General features: G+C 39.7%; 1 protein-coding gene across 2 annotated transcripts in view; it reads right to left on the bottom strand.

Moving 5' to 3' along the window:
• The window catches only part of ATPSCKMT (ATP synthase c subunit lysine N-methyltransferase), a 56,533-nt gene that overhangs the window by 13,309 nt on the left and 28,577 nt on the right, over nucleotides 1-14,647 (bottom strand). The window contains exon 6 of one of the 2 annotated variants that reach the window (XR_012377648.1): nucleotides 12,770-13,651. The exons of the other annotated variant lie outside the window; for it this stretch is intronic. The gene's annotated coding sequence lies outside the window, so the exon portion shown is untranslated. Of the gene's footprint in view, nucleotides 1-12,769; nucleotides 13,652-14,647 lie in introns of those variants that run through there. 2 annotated transcript variants of the gene reach the window in all.

The following is a 14,647-nucleotide window of genomic DNA, read 5'->3' as shown; positions in this document are numbered from 1 at the left end:
GATTCATTGAATAGCATCATTTAAAGCCACGTGCTTTTACTCTCTGAAGAAGCAATCTGACTTGCTCATAGGTAAAATCTGTGGAGAGCGGCCAACAGTTATCTTCCCAACCAAACCACCATCTCCATCTCTTTAAATGAAGGCATGAGAGGTGCCTGGGCGACTCTTGATTTCAGCTCAGGTCATGATATCGGGGTTGTGAGATCGAGCCCCACGTTGGACTCCAAGCTGGGCATGGAGCCTGCTTAAGATTCTCTCTCTCCCTCAGCCTTTCCCCCCTCCCTCTCTAAAAAAATTAAAAATAAAAAAGTAAATGAAGGCATGAACCTCTAGAAGTCTCCCTCCTGGCATTGATATGTACTCAGGAATAATTAAGCCTATGCTTCTCAAACTTCCCCACTAAGGTACCCCTAATAAAAGACAATAAAGGTGTTTTGAAGGGAATGCAAGAGGCATTTCTGAAGAGGTGTGAAATTCCTTTGAGGTTGTTTCTGTTTTATCTTTTAAATGTAAATAAATTTTCTGTTCTACTCCATAGATATGATGATTATTTTAATATGATAGTAAATACTGATTGAAGTACTTAGGTCAGTCAGGACAGAGAAACCAGTTATGCCCTACTATTTTTTTTAAAGATTTCATTTATTTATTTGAGAGAGAATGAGAGCATGAGAGGGGGGAGGGTCAGAGGGAGAAGCAGACTCCCCGCCGAGCAGGGAGCCTGACGCGGGACTCAATCCCGAGACTCCAGGACCATGACCTGAGCCGAAGGCAGTCGCTTAACCAACTGAGCCACCCAGGCGCCCCGTCCTACTATTTTAACAGAGATTTTAACAAAAAAGTTGACAACCAAGCATCAGTTGGGGACACTGAGTTTCCCAGACGCGTGACGCAGAAAGCAGCTTAACACTCTAGGGTTGGGGAATAAAGAGACGAGGCTGGGATTATGAAGCTCTAGAAGGGGAGAGGAGGAGCCCCATCGGGGACCCAGGTCTCTGACGAATAGCCAGTGCTGTGTTTCTTCTTCTTCTTCTTTTTTTTTTTAAGATTCTATTTATTTATTTTAGAGAGAGAGAGCTTGAGAGCAGGGGGAAGAGCCGAGGGAGAGGAACAAGCAGACTCCGTGCTGAGCACGGAGCCCGACGCAGGGCTCGATCCCATGACCCTGAGATCATGACCCCAGCTGAAATCAAGAGTCTGAGCCACCCAGGTGCCCCAGCACTGTGCTTCTAAGGAGAGCCATAACACTGGGCATGCGGAAAGACTGCAAATGGCAAGCAGCCATTGCTACTAAATACGTGATGCTGCAAGGTAAGGAACTGAACTGTCCCTGGGCCGTCAGACACCCAGGGATGGAAGGCCAGTCACAGGAAACAGGAAGAACTAGGTCGCTTCTCCAGCCTTGCAGCCACCCTCCAACCCCCCTTCTGACAGAGCCTAAAAAGGAGCAGATGAGAAAGCCGAAATGTGCGGTCTCAGCCCCAACACTCCCACAATGAACACGGAAGGGGAGCAGGAGCTGAGAGACACAACGCTTACTGTTTTTCCAATAAAAGTCCTACCTGCATTGATGCTCCAAGGAGACACACCATACTGATTCGCCCAGTGGCTTTCGAGAGCTCTGCAAAACATCTTAGAGCCCTGACAATGCGTGCGGATTGCGGATCACCAGCCCAGTGTGAATTAACTTAGCAGGCACTTAACCAGGTTCAAGGACACTGGCATGCCCATTCCAGTCCAGCCACTTTTTTATGACTTGACACACATCACTTTCCTGGTGACCTCTCACCTAACATGAGGGAGTTGATTCATTTTCTTACAGTCCATTCCAATTTTATAATCACCGGAGATTATTATGGGAAAGCTCACCTTGTATAAGCCTGGCTTCTGTAGAGAGAGGAATCCAAAAACAATGAGACTCCTAAACTCTACTGGGCATCTGAAAGTAACTTAAGGGTACTGGGAGGAGGAGAGCCTTGAAGAAAGGGGATGAGAGAGAAAGAAACTGCACAGGAATGGCAGAGCGCTGAAGAGAAACCCGTAAGGGGTGTTAAGGTGAGAACAGACAGGCAGGATCTGCAATTCTGATTACTTTAATTGTTCTCAGTGGCTCATTTCATGATTTCTCATGGTTGTGAAATGCAAGCTTTGTGTGTGCGATAATCCTGTGTGCGGACAAGATGGAACGGGCAAGCACAAGTCTGCTCGAGGGGAAGCCGGCCTCTCCTCTGCAGTGAGGAATTAGCGCCCAAGGTTGAGCACTTCATCCTCTCTTCCCTCCAAGACTGTGAGAATGGGAGGTGGGGCACTTGTACACGTTGCCATCTGCCACAAAGCATTTCTTGACATCAGACTCCCTTCGCGTAGATAAAATACTTTGTGCTTCTTGGCAGAATGGCGTTATTTCAGTGCAACGTGTAACTCACTGCCTTGCGGGGGAAAGAGCTGCTTCTAACTGGAACACAGAAAAGACACATGAGTGCCAAAGGGTAGACGGTGTTTGTGGCGAGACTCCGCGTGCGCCATGCTGACGCCAAGAAGCCTGCAATTCCCCCTATAACTGTCCCATGAACTTGGCTACAAATCACTCAGTAATTAAATATCCTCTTCAAGATACCATGGCTGATTTAATGAGGGCCAAACCCATCATAACAGATTGTGAATCTGAGCTGGTGGGGCTTTTTTTTTTCCTTTGTTTCATTTTCAAAGATTTTTATTATGGTAAGATATTTGGTAATATTCTTTATTAGGCTGATAAGTTTTGAATTGCTTTTCATTTTATTATCACATTAGTTCCTTCTTAATGGTTTTACTAGAACTCAGAAGTCTCCCGAGTTTTAATAACCTCTCTTTTTTCAGTACTTATAGTCGTGGAATTAATTGTATAAAATCATGATCCTTCACTGAATGTGTCACTGGGCCCAAAGACGAAAACTCAGTAGGAAGAATTAGACCTTGAAGAGTAAGTGACGATTCATCTTGCTACAGATTTTTCACTCGGGGACTTTCATTTGCAAACAGTAACACAATTTCCTTCCTTTCCACCTCTAAGAATGCCCTTCAGACTGAGGAATGCTGTGGATTTCTCTGAACTGAGGTTTATTAAAGTGAAACTTTTTAGAGATCAGTTGACTTTTTTAAAGGATATGAAAGGACATCTTTTATTCGCCTAAGAATACTCTCTTTATAGCTGGCTCTGTTTAAAGGAGAGACGATAATAAGGTGAACTATAAGAAAGTACCAGATTAGCAAGTTTTCCTTCGGCCTTATTTTCATGTTCATCTTCCTTGATCCATGGTAGTAGCAATTCTTTTAAAAAATAAATGGCTATTAATTAAAGTCCTGAGGTCAAATCACCTTTGTTAAATTATAATTAACATAAATTAATATTAAAACTATAAAACTATATATATATAAAACTATAAAACCAGCTATAACAAGCTCAGAAAAGAACAGAAATTTTAAATGATCTTTTGTCTTAGATTTTAGCAAATAATGAGACACTCAAGAAGAAATCAGTGGCCAGGTTTTCAAAAAGGAATGAATAATTAAATGCCCCAGTAATAAGAATAAGAGTTAGGCAAATTAAAATCAATTTACAAATCCATTATCAAAAAAGATTCACTGTCAAATGAACAATTATTCTGGATGACCAGAAAATTCCACTCTTACCAACATACAACTGACCATGTACATTACAACTGAAGTCTCTCCACAGCAGCAAATTAGAACATTATCCTCATTAAAATTTCTCTTCTAAATCTAACACATAATAGATACGCAATAAATGAATAAATGGATTTGTTCAGTTAATGGTTTTAATCAGTTAAAAGATACCTGAGTTGGGATGCCTGTGGCCAGTTGAGGATCAGCCTTCAGCTCAGCTCATGATCCCAGGGTCCTGGGATCGGGTCCCACATCAGGCTCCTTGCTCAGCAGGGAGCCTGTTTTTCCCTCTGCCTGCCACTGCCCCTGCTCGTGCTCGCTCTCTCCCTCTCTCTCTCTCTGACAAACAGATCTTACAAAAAAAAAGATACCTGAGTCCATCAAACATGATTCCTTAGTCTAACTAAGCTATAAATCTTGAAACTAGTCAATTATTGATGGATCTGATTTTTAACCATTCATTTGGGAAGGTGAGTTACTTCTTTTTTTTTTTTTAATTTTTTTTTTTTTTTTATTTATTTGAGACAGAGAGAATGAGAGAGAGAGAGAGAGAGAGCACATGAGAGGGGGGAGGGTCAGAGGGAGAAGCAGACTCTCTGCCGAGCAGGGAGCCTGATGTGGGACTCGATCCAGGGACTCCTGGATCATGACCTGAGCCGAAGGCAGTCGCTTAACCAACTGAGCCACCCAGGCGCCCAAGGTGAGTTACTTCTAAAGATATTTAAATAAGCAAACTATTAAGGTGATAACCAAGCTGTGATGCCAACTAATTACTATATTGGTCCTTGATGTAAGTAAAACTAAATATGGATTTTTTCTTCAAAAGCATTAGGTAACCAGATGGCTTCATAGTGAATTCTATTGAATATTTGAAGAAGACATAACATCAATCTTTCACAAACTCTACCGAAAAACAGAAGAGGAAGCAACATGTTCAGAACTCATTCTATGAGTCCAGTATTATCCTGATACAAAAACCAGACAAAGACATCACAAGAGAAGAGAATTATAGACCAATATCCCTTATAGCTATAGGCACAAAAGTCCTCAACAACATGTTAGCTAACTGAATCCAGTAGCATATAAAAAAATTACCCACCATAACCAAAATGGGATTTATCCCAGGGATGCAAGTTTGATTCAATATATGAAAATCAATCAATGTAATACATCATACTGATAGAATTAAAAATAGAGACCACATCATCATCTCAAAAGAAGAAAAAGCATTTGACAAAATCTAATACCTTTCATTACAGCAACACTGAATAAACTAAGCATAGAAGATTTTCTCTTTTTTTTTTTAAGATTTTATTTATTTGAGAGAGAGACAGAGAGAGAGAGAGCACAAGCAGGGGGAGCGGCAGAGGGAGAGGGAGAAGCAGGCTCCCCGCTCAGCAAGGAGCCCGACCTGGGACTCAATCCCAGGACCCTGGGATCATGACCTGAGCCAAAGGCAGCCGCTTAACTGACTGAGCCACCCAGGCGCCCCAGCATAGAAGATTTTCTCATCCTGATAAAGGGTTTCTACAAAAAAACCCACAGATAACATTATACTTAATGCTGAAAGACTGAAAACTTTCCCCCCAAGATCAGAAACAAGACAAGTATGTCTACTCTTACCACTTCTATTCAACATTCTACCAGAGGTTTTAGCTAGGGCAATTAGACAAGAAAAAGAAATAAAAGCATCCAGATTGGATGATATGATCTTGCACATAGAAAATCCTAAAGGAGGGCGCCCGGATGGCTCAGTCGGTTAAGCATCTGCCTTCAGCTCAGGACATGATCTCGGGTCCTGGGATCAAGTCCCGCGTGGGGTTCCTTGCTCAGAGGGAAGCTTGCTTCTCCCTCTCCCTCTGCCCCTCCCCCACTCATGCTCTCCCTCTCTCTCTCAAGTAAATAAATAAAAAATTTTAAAAACGAAAAGAAAAGGGGTCACCTGGGTGCCTCAGTTGTTAAGCATCTGCCTTCAGCTCAGGTCATGATCCCAGAGTCCCAGGATTGAGTCCCTCATCAGGCTCCCTGCTCGGCTGGAAGTCTGCTTCTCCCTCTGACCCTCACCCCACTTGTGCTCTCTCTCGCAAATAAATAAATAAAATCTTAAGAGAAAAGAAAAGAAAATCCTAAGGGATTCACAAGTGCACTATTAGAGTTAATAGACAAGCTCAGAAAGGTTGCAGGGCATAAGGTCAATATACAAGAATCAAGTGCATTTCTATACACTAGCAATGAATAATCTGAAAAGGAAATTAAGAAAATTCCATTTAAAATAGCATAAAAAATAAAATACTCAAAAATATGCTTAACAAAAAAAGAGCAAGATTTGAATGCAGGAAACTACACAACACAGTTGAAAGAAATTGAAGATCTAACTAAATGGAGTAACATCCCATTTTCATGATGGAGATGTAATATTGTTAAGATGACAATATTCCACAAACTGGTCTTCAGATTCAATGCAAAGCCTATCAAAATCCCAGCTGACATTTTTTTCTAACAGAAATTGACATGTTGATCCTAAAATTCATTTGGCAATTCAAGGGACCCTGATTAGCCAAAACAATCTTGAAAAAGAAGAAAGTTGGAAGACTCGCACTTCTTGATTTCAGAACTTACTAAAAAGCTACAGCAGTCAAGACTGTGGTACTGGCATAAGAACAGACTTATAGATCAATAAATAAAATAAAATAGAGAGTCCTGAAACGAAACCATACATTTCTGGTCAACTGAGTTTTGACAAGCGTGCCATGACAATTCAGTGGGGAAGGAATAGTCAACAAATGGTGCTGGGACAACTGGATATCCACATGCAAAAGAATGAAGTTGCAACTCTACATCATATAATATACAAAACTTAATTCCAAATGGATCAAAGACCCAAATGTGAGAGCTAAATCTATTACTCTTAGAAGAAAACACAGAAGGGGCGCCTGGGTGGCTCAGTCGTTGAGCGTCCGCCTTTGGCTCAGGTCATGATCCCAGAGTCCTGGGATCGAGCCCCACATCGGGCTCCCTGCTCCGCAGGAAGCCTGCTTCTCCCTCTCACACTCCACCTGCTTGTGTTCCCTCTCTCGCTGTGACCCTCTCTGTCAAATAAATAAATAAAATCTTTAAAAAAAAAAGAAGAAGAAGAAGAAGAAGAAGAAGAAGAAAACATAGGAGTAAATACGCACAACCATGAATGAGGCAATGGTTTCTTAGATGTGACACCAAAAGCACAAGCAATGAAAAGATAAATTGCACCTCATCAAAGCTAAAAGCATGCTTCACTTTTGTGCTTTTGACACTATCAAGAAAGTGAAAAGACAACCCACAGAATGGGAGAAAATACTTACAAATCATGTATCTGATAAAAGCCTATTTTCCAGAATACTTAAAGAACTCTTACAATTCAACAAGAAAAGGATATATAACCCAATGTATTAAATGGGCAAAGGAGTTGGATATAGATGTCTCCAAAGTATATATCTAAGTGGCCATTAAGTACATGAAAAGATATTCAACATCATTCATCATTAGAGAAATGCAAATCAATGCCACAATGTGATACCACTCCACACACACACTGGGATGGCTAAAATAAAAAAGATGGATAATAACAAATGTTGGTGAGGACATAGAGAAATTGGAACGCTCACACGTTGGTGAGAATGTAAAATGGTGCAGCCATTTTGGAATACAGTTTGGCAGTTCCTCAAAAAGTTAAACACAGAATTACCATATGACCCAGCAAGAGAAATGACAACACATGTTCTCACAAACACGTGTACATGAATGTCCACAGCAGCATTATTTATAATAGCCCAAAACGGAAACAACGCAAATGCCCATCAACTAATGAATGGATAACAAAATTGGACATATCCGTACATTGGAACGTTGTTCAGCCACTAAAAGTAATGAAGTGCCGTTACATCCTACAACATGGATGAAAACATGGCACTAAATGAAAGAAGCCAGGCACAAAAGGCCAGATTCTATGATTCCAGTTAGATGAAATCTTCAGAATTGAAAAATCCCTGGAGACAGAGAATAGATTAGTGGTTTCCAAGGACTGAGGAAGTGGGGGATAGAGGTCACCGCTAGTGGGTAATTTCTGGGATGTAGAAAATATTCTGACATTAGATAGTGGGGATGATTGCACAACTTTGTGAATATACTAAAAACCACTCAATTGTACACTTAAAAAAAATCAATGCTCCAACAATAAAGTAAAAAAGCATCAGGTGGCACCTGGGTGGCTCAGATGGTTGCGTGTCTGCCTTTGGCTCAGGTCATAATCTCCAGGTCCTGGGATTGAGCCCCATGTTGGGCTCCCAGCTCAGTGGGGAGCGTGCTTCTCCCTCTCCCTCTGCCTCTCCCCCTGTTTGTGCTCTTTCTGTCTCTGTCTCTCTCTCAAATGAATAAATAAAATCTTAAATAAAAAGCATCAGAGAAAATATTAAGATATGTGAGGGGCACCTGGGCTGCTCAGGTGGCTGTCTCCGCCTCACGTCATGATCTCAGGGTCCTGAGACCCAGCCCCACATCGGGCTCCCTGCTCAGCAGGGAATCTGCTTCTCCTTCTCCCTCTACTCCTCCCCCTTGCTTTGCCCCCCCATAAATAATCTTCTAAAAAAAAATATTAAGATACATGAAAATGTGATTATGTCCAAAAAATGACATAAAAAGTTATAGCTCTATACCTGAAACTAATATTGCACTTATGTTAACTAGCTGGAATTTAAATAAAAACTTGGGGGAATAAAAGATGAAAATGTTAATAAACATATAAGTAGGCGGATAAAAAAGTTATAGCAATTAAGATGAAAATACTAAAAATCATATTTTGCTCTGTCACATCCGTTTTCCCTAAAGAGAGAAAAAATTTTTATCATTACTTTTCTGTATCATATAGTATCGATGTAAAAATATCACATCATTTTTGTAGAGTAATGGCTAATGATCAAAAATCACTGTCTTCCTTTTTATTGGGATAATTATAATAAAATTCTCTGCAATGATTTTTTTTCAGAAGGTAAATCACATCCATTCATTGACTATGCTCCACCTTCTCCCTTTCCTGAACATGTTTTACCATTTTACAAAGTATTTGATCAATTAAGTTTAAATACAGTACCAGCTATGGTTAAGACTAATATATTTCAACTATTGAGAATTATTCTTCAGTTTCTGCAACTTGCATCTAGTACTCATTGATTCATCAAAAATTTCACATGGTCCCTTTCAAAAATACTGTGTATGTGTGTTTAATATTGGAAAAACAATTGCAATCAGGCCAAGGAAATAACTATATCTAATGTTGATTAAAACAAGAGTCAATCTTAAAAGATAATTACAAAGATATGACTTAATTATCTCATAACCTCAGATGGTATAAATTGACCTACAAATCTAAAGATCAATCTGCTGTTCTTTATAAAATGGCAATGGAAAACACCAGAGAGGCTCCTGAAGGCTTAAGACACAGGAATATCAAATTTCCATTATGTTCAACATCATTTTAGTACTGACACTGCAGACACGTAATAAATTTGAGAGGGTAATGATTATATTGGATTTGAATTACAATGATCAAATCTATCAGTTGTTGGGGCGCCTGTGTGGCTCAATCATTGGGTGTCTGCCTTCAGCTCAGGTCATGATCCTGGGGTCCTGGGATCAAGCCCCGCATCAGGCTCCCTGCTCATTGGGAAGCCTGCTTCTCCCTCTCTCACCCCCCCTGCTTGTGTTCCCTCTTTCGCTGTCTCTCTCTCTCAAATAAATAAATAAAATCTTAAAACAAAAAACTATTAGTTGTTATCATAATAGATTTCTTAATTAAATTATATCACAACTACAATGTTTATAACATCTTTTGTATGAGAAGCCAGCTTTTCAGAATTCTTTAATCATGAAAAGGGAGGGAGAAATCAGGTACTAATATCTCCATTTCATATTTTCAACAAGAGAAAATGAGAAATGTCTTACAAAATGTCACCATATATTACAGACATTTTTAAGAGTAGGCCAGGTGAGAGAGAAAACAAGCATAAGGAGCATATTAAGCCATGTGGCCCCTACCCTTTAGGAACTAAAAATTCCTACTCTAAATCAAAGATTTTCCAAACACAGAGTGTGTATGAACACAGCAGTGCTGAAACTGATACTGATACAAGCCACTGTGTGTTGGAATCACACTTCTACATGACTACGTCCAACAAGGTAAAGAAAGATTGGAAATGATCTCCTAAAACCATAACAACGAGAAAGATAACAAGGGCCCCTGGGTGGCTCAGTTGTTTGAGCATCCGACTCTTGATTTTGGCTCAGGTCATGATCTCGGGGTCCTAGGATCCAGCCCCGCCGTCAGGCTCTACGCTCAGCAGCGAGTCTGCTTGGGATTCTCTCTCTCTCTCTCTGTCCCTCCCCTCCACACTCTCTCTCTAAAATAAATAAATAAATAAATCTTTTTTTTAAAAAAAAGATAACGGTTCCCACAAAGCTCTTTTAAAAAGTTATTCATAAGGATTTCAAATTGTCAAAACGAGAGGATGTTTTGAAGATAAAGGAAGTAGAAGAAAAAAAATCCTTAGAGCTAGCTATGTTCTCACCATCCCGTCATCTAGTGTCCCTACAACTACAGAGAATTTTGCATGAATATAGGTTTAGGACTCAGTAATGACACCACTTTTGTACTTTTTATATTTCTTTTGGTATTTTAAAGGATGGCATATTTTTTCTAGTGGTTATCATTTTACACATATATATTTTTATATATTCTGTATATTTTATATATTCTGTATATTTAATGCAAACCCTTTAAAAATCCCAGTATACTTTTTTGTTGAAATTGACAAGCTGATTCTAAAATTTACATGGAAAGGCAAAGGAATTGAATGACCAAAATAATTTTTAAAAGACTGAAGTTGGAGGACTCACATCCACTTTTCAGACTTATCTTAAGCTAGTACTTAAGACTGAATGGTACTGAAGAAAAGATAGACACACAGACCAGCAGAACAGAATACACAGTCAGGAAACAGACTCACATACATACAGATGGCCAACAGACAAATGAAAAGATGCTCAAAATCACTCATCACCAGGGAAATGCAAATCAAAACTACAATGAGTTATCAATTCACACCTGTCAGAATGGCTAAAACCAAAAGCACAAGAAACAAGTGTTGGCAAAGGTATGGAGAAAAAGGAACCCTTCATGCACTGTTGGTGGGAATGCGAACTGGTACGGCTGGAAAACAGTATGGACGTTCCTCAAAAAATGAGAAATAGAATTACCATAAGATCCTGTAATTCCACTATTCAGTATTTACTCAAAAAATAGGAAAACACTAATTCAAAAAAATAAATGCACCCATATGTTTATTGCATCATTATTTACAGTAGTCAAATTATGGAATCAGTCCAAGTGTCCATTGATCAATGAATGGGTAAGAAACATGTGGAATATACAATGGAATATTACACTCAGCCATAAAAAAGGATGAAGTCTTGGGGCGCCTGGGTGGTTCAGTGGGTTAAGCCTCTGCCTTCAGCTCAGGTCATGCTCCCGGGGTCCTGGGTTCAAGCCCCGCATCAGGCTCCCTGCTCAGCGGGGAGCCTGATTCTCCCTCTCCCTCTGCCCCTCCCCCCTGCTCGTGCACTCTCTCTCTCTGAAATAAATAAATAAATAAGATTTTATTTATTCATTTGAGAGAGAGCAAGAGCACAAGCCAGGGGGAAGGGGGCAGCGGTGGTGGTAAAGGGCAGAGGGAGAGGGAGAAGCAGACTCCCTGCTGAGTAGGCAGCCTGATGTGGGGCTTGATCCCAGGACCCTGAGATCATGACCTGAGCCGAAGGCAGACGCTTAACCAACTGAGTTACCCAAGCGCCCCTAAAATCTTTTTAAAAAATGAAATCTTGCCATTTGCGATGACATGGATGGATCTAGACAGTATAATGCTAAGGGAAATAAGCCAGTCAGAGAAACACACATACCATATGATTTCACTCACATGTGGAATTTAAGAAACAAAACAAATGAGCAAAGAAAAAAAAGAGAGAAAGACAAACCACGAAACAGACTCTGAGCTCAGAGAACACACTGATGGTGACCAGTGGGGAGGTGGGGGAATAGGTGATGGGGATTAAGGAGGGCACTTGTTGTGACCGGGCTCTGAGTAATGGATAGAACTGCTAAATCACTGTAGTGTACACCCGAAACTAATATAACACTGTGTGTTAACTATACTGGAATTAAAATTTCTTAATTAAAAAAAAGAAATAGATTCACATATATTTTGTCAAATGATTTTCAACACAGATGTAATGGCAACTCTATAAAGAGAGAACAGCCTCCAACAGAGGCTGCTGGAACAATTACAGCCACATGCAAATAAATAAGCCTTCATCTATACCCTACCCCATAAACAAAATCTAACCTAAAATGGATCACAGACCTACATACGAGTCTAAAACTATAAAACTTCTAAAAGTAAATGTAAGAGAAAATCTTCGTGACCTTAGCGAAGATTTTTTAGATATGACCCCAAAGCACAATTCAGAAAAGATCAATGAAAATGGACTTCATCAAAATTAAAACCTTCTACTTTGCAAAGGACGCTCTCTTAACTGAATGAAAATAAAAGCCACAAGTTGAAAGAAAATACTGACAAAATGCGTGTAGGTCAAAGGATCTATATCCTAAATACATACAGAACTGTCAAATTCCAATAATAAGTAAACAAGCAACCCAGTTTTGAAAACAGGCAAAAGATTTGAGCAGACACTTCACCAAAGAAGATATATGGGTAGCAAATAAGATTACAAAGAGACGCTTCACAAAATGCAAACTGATACCCTAATAAGAAACCAGGACAAATCTATTAGAATGGAGGAAAGAAAACTGAGAAAAGCAGATGCTAAGCAGAACGCAGAGCAATGAGAATTCTCACAGACCACAGTCTCTTATAAAGTTAACACAGAAGCCAGAAATCCTACTGCTACGGACTTAGCCCACTTCAGCGAAATTTGTGTTCACAAAAGAAAGCCTGTATGCAAATGTGTATAGTGACTCTATTCGTAATCATCAAAAACTGGAAAAAATCCAAATGTTTCTCTCCGGGTACATGGTAACGTCAGGCGCATTCATCCAGCGGAGCCCCATTGAGCGAGGAAAAGTAAGAAACACCTAACAACGGGGATGAATTTCTAATGCACTGCACTAGGTGAAAGAAGCCAGACACAGAGGTTATGTTCTGCATGATTCCATCTATGTGACATTCCGGAAAAGACAAACTCTAGGGACAGGAAAGTGACCAGTGGTTGCCAGGGAACAGAAGTCAGATGAGGCATCGACCACAGTGCGGCAGGTGGGGATTTTGTGGGTAGTGGGATTATATTCTCTAGCTTGATCGTGTGGTAGTTACATGACCGTATATGCATGTGTCAAAACTCATAGCACTGAAGACCAAAAAGGGTGAATTTTTCTGTATGCGAATCCTACCTCAATTTTTTTAAGTCTCTAGCTTTCCCCCTCTACCATTAACACCTTAAAATAGGATGGCAAAACATTGCCACATCGTACTAATATATGTCATCGTTATCGGCCAGTACTTGGAAGAGATTTCTATTTTCTTAGGCCAGAATATTGGTTTTTCTGAACAAAGGTTTGTCTGCAAGAAATATGTATCAAACCCACTTTGAAACTTCGAAACTTTCTCCTGCTGTGGGGAAAAAGAAACTATAAATAGCAAATCACTGTCCATCATTTCCCTCCACATACAAATTGAGTAGTAAAATCCTCTTTCTCGTTTTAATTCCAGCAACAGTTCATTTGCTTCTGGGAAAGCATTCATCATCATCAGTCTGAATTATTTTCATGTTTGCTAGCCGTCTGCAGGATTTGACCAACAGTCATATGGATAATTTGAAATATTTGTTTGTTCATATCCATCTCACCACAATTCATTGTGTTCTGTAGCAAAGTAATTCTTTATGCCTGAAAAAAAATCAGAACCTTCTGTTTTTATGGAAACTTTCTTTATATAGGATCAAAATTCATGTCTTAAAAGGCATCGAGTAAAAGCCTGGACAAATAATCACCAAACTACTGAAGATACAAAATGCCGACAAGTGAACCAAACCGTGAAGCAGAATAAAATGTAAATCCATCACGTATTTATCTCATCTCAGAGAACTGCTGAGCACTCAAGCTTTTTTCCTTCCCTTTGCCTAACTACTAAGTGGGTGGAAATGTTTTCCTTTCATTTACTGGAAACAAAAGTGATGCTACATCAGCAGATAGGCTACAAAATAAAACATAAAAAAAAAAACAAGATGATGCCTAGTTAAATGTGAACAAAATAAAATGACAAGAGGCTTCATTAGGGTGTGAATTTTGCAATCAAAAATTACATTCTGAAAAATTAAAATGTGGGGACGCCTGGGTGGCTCAGTCAGTTAAGCGTCTGCATTCAGCTCAGGTCATGGTCTCGGGGTCCTGGGATTGAGCCCCTCGTCGGGCTCCCTGCTCAGCGGGGAGTCTGCTTCTCTTTCTGCCCCTCTCCCTGCTCATGCTCTCTCTCTCTCTAATAAATAAAGTCTTAAAAAAAAGAAAAAGAAAAATGTGGAAGGAAAAGCCTAAGACTAAGACCCCTATCAAAACAGAAGGAGCACAGGGTCCAAGATGCAAGAGAGAGTAGACAGAAAAAAACATGAAGGTGAAAGTCAGAGGGAAGAAGAGCATACCAGCTCAGCTGAACTGGTAGATGGAAAAAAAAAAAAAAATTATTAAAAGGAAAGTACTTCGTAAATTGTAAATAAAAGCAGAGATGTGCAGTAAATGTGAAATTCATTGTTCTATTTTGGGAACCCACCACCCCAAAATACTTAGATTTTAATTGACATATTAAAAATGAAAAAGTGTGAGTAGAAAGAAATGTTCTCTCAATTAGTGTTTACGCTAAGAGGAAACTTTTTCATTAGAAATTCCAAA

This window comes from Callorhinus ursinus, unplaced genomic scaffold, assembly GCF_003265705.2.
Source record: "Callorhinus ursinus isolate GAN/ISIS: 27379988/994484 unplaced genomic scaffold, GSC_fseal_2.0 scaffold3, whole genome shotgun sequence".
In the NCBI taxonomy this organism is placed as follows: Eukaryota; Metazoa; Chordata; class Mammalia; order Carnivora; family Otariidae; genus Callorhinus; species Callorhinus ursinus.
Note: the sequence above shows the minus strand (reverse complement) of the source record. Positions and strands in the feature narration are given on the sequence as shown.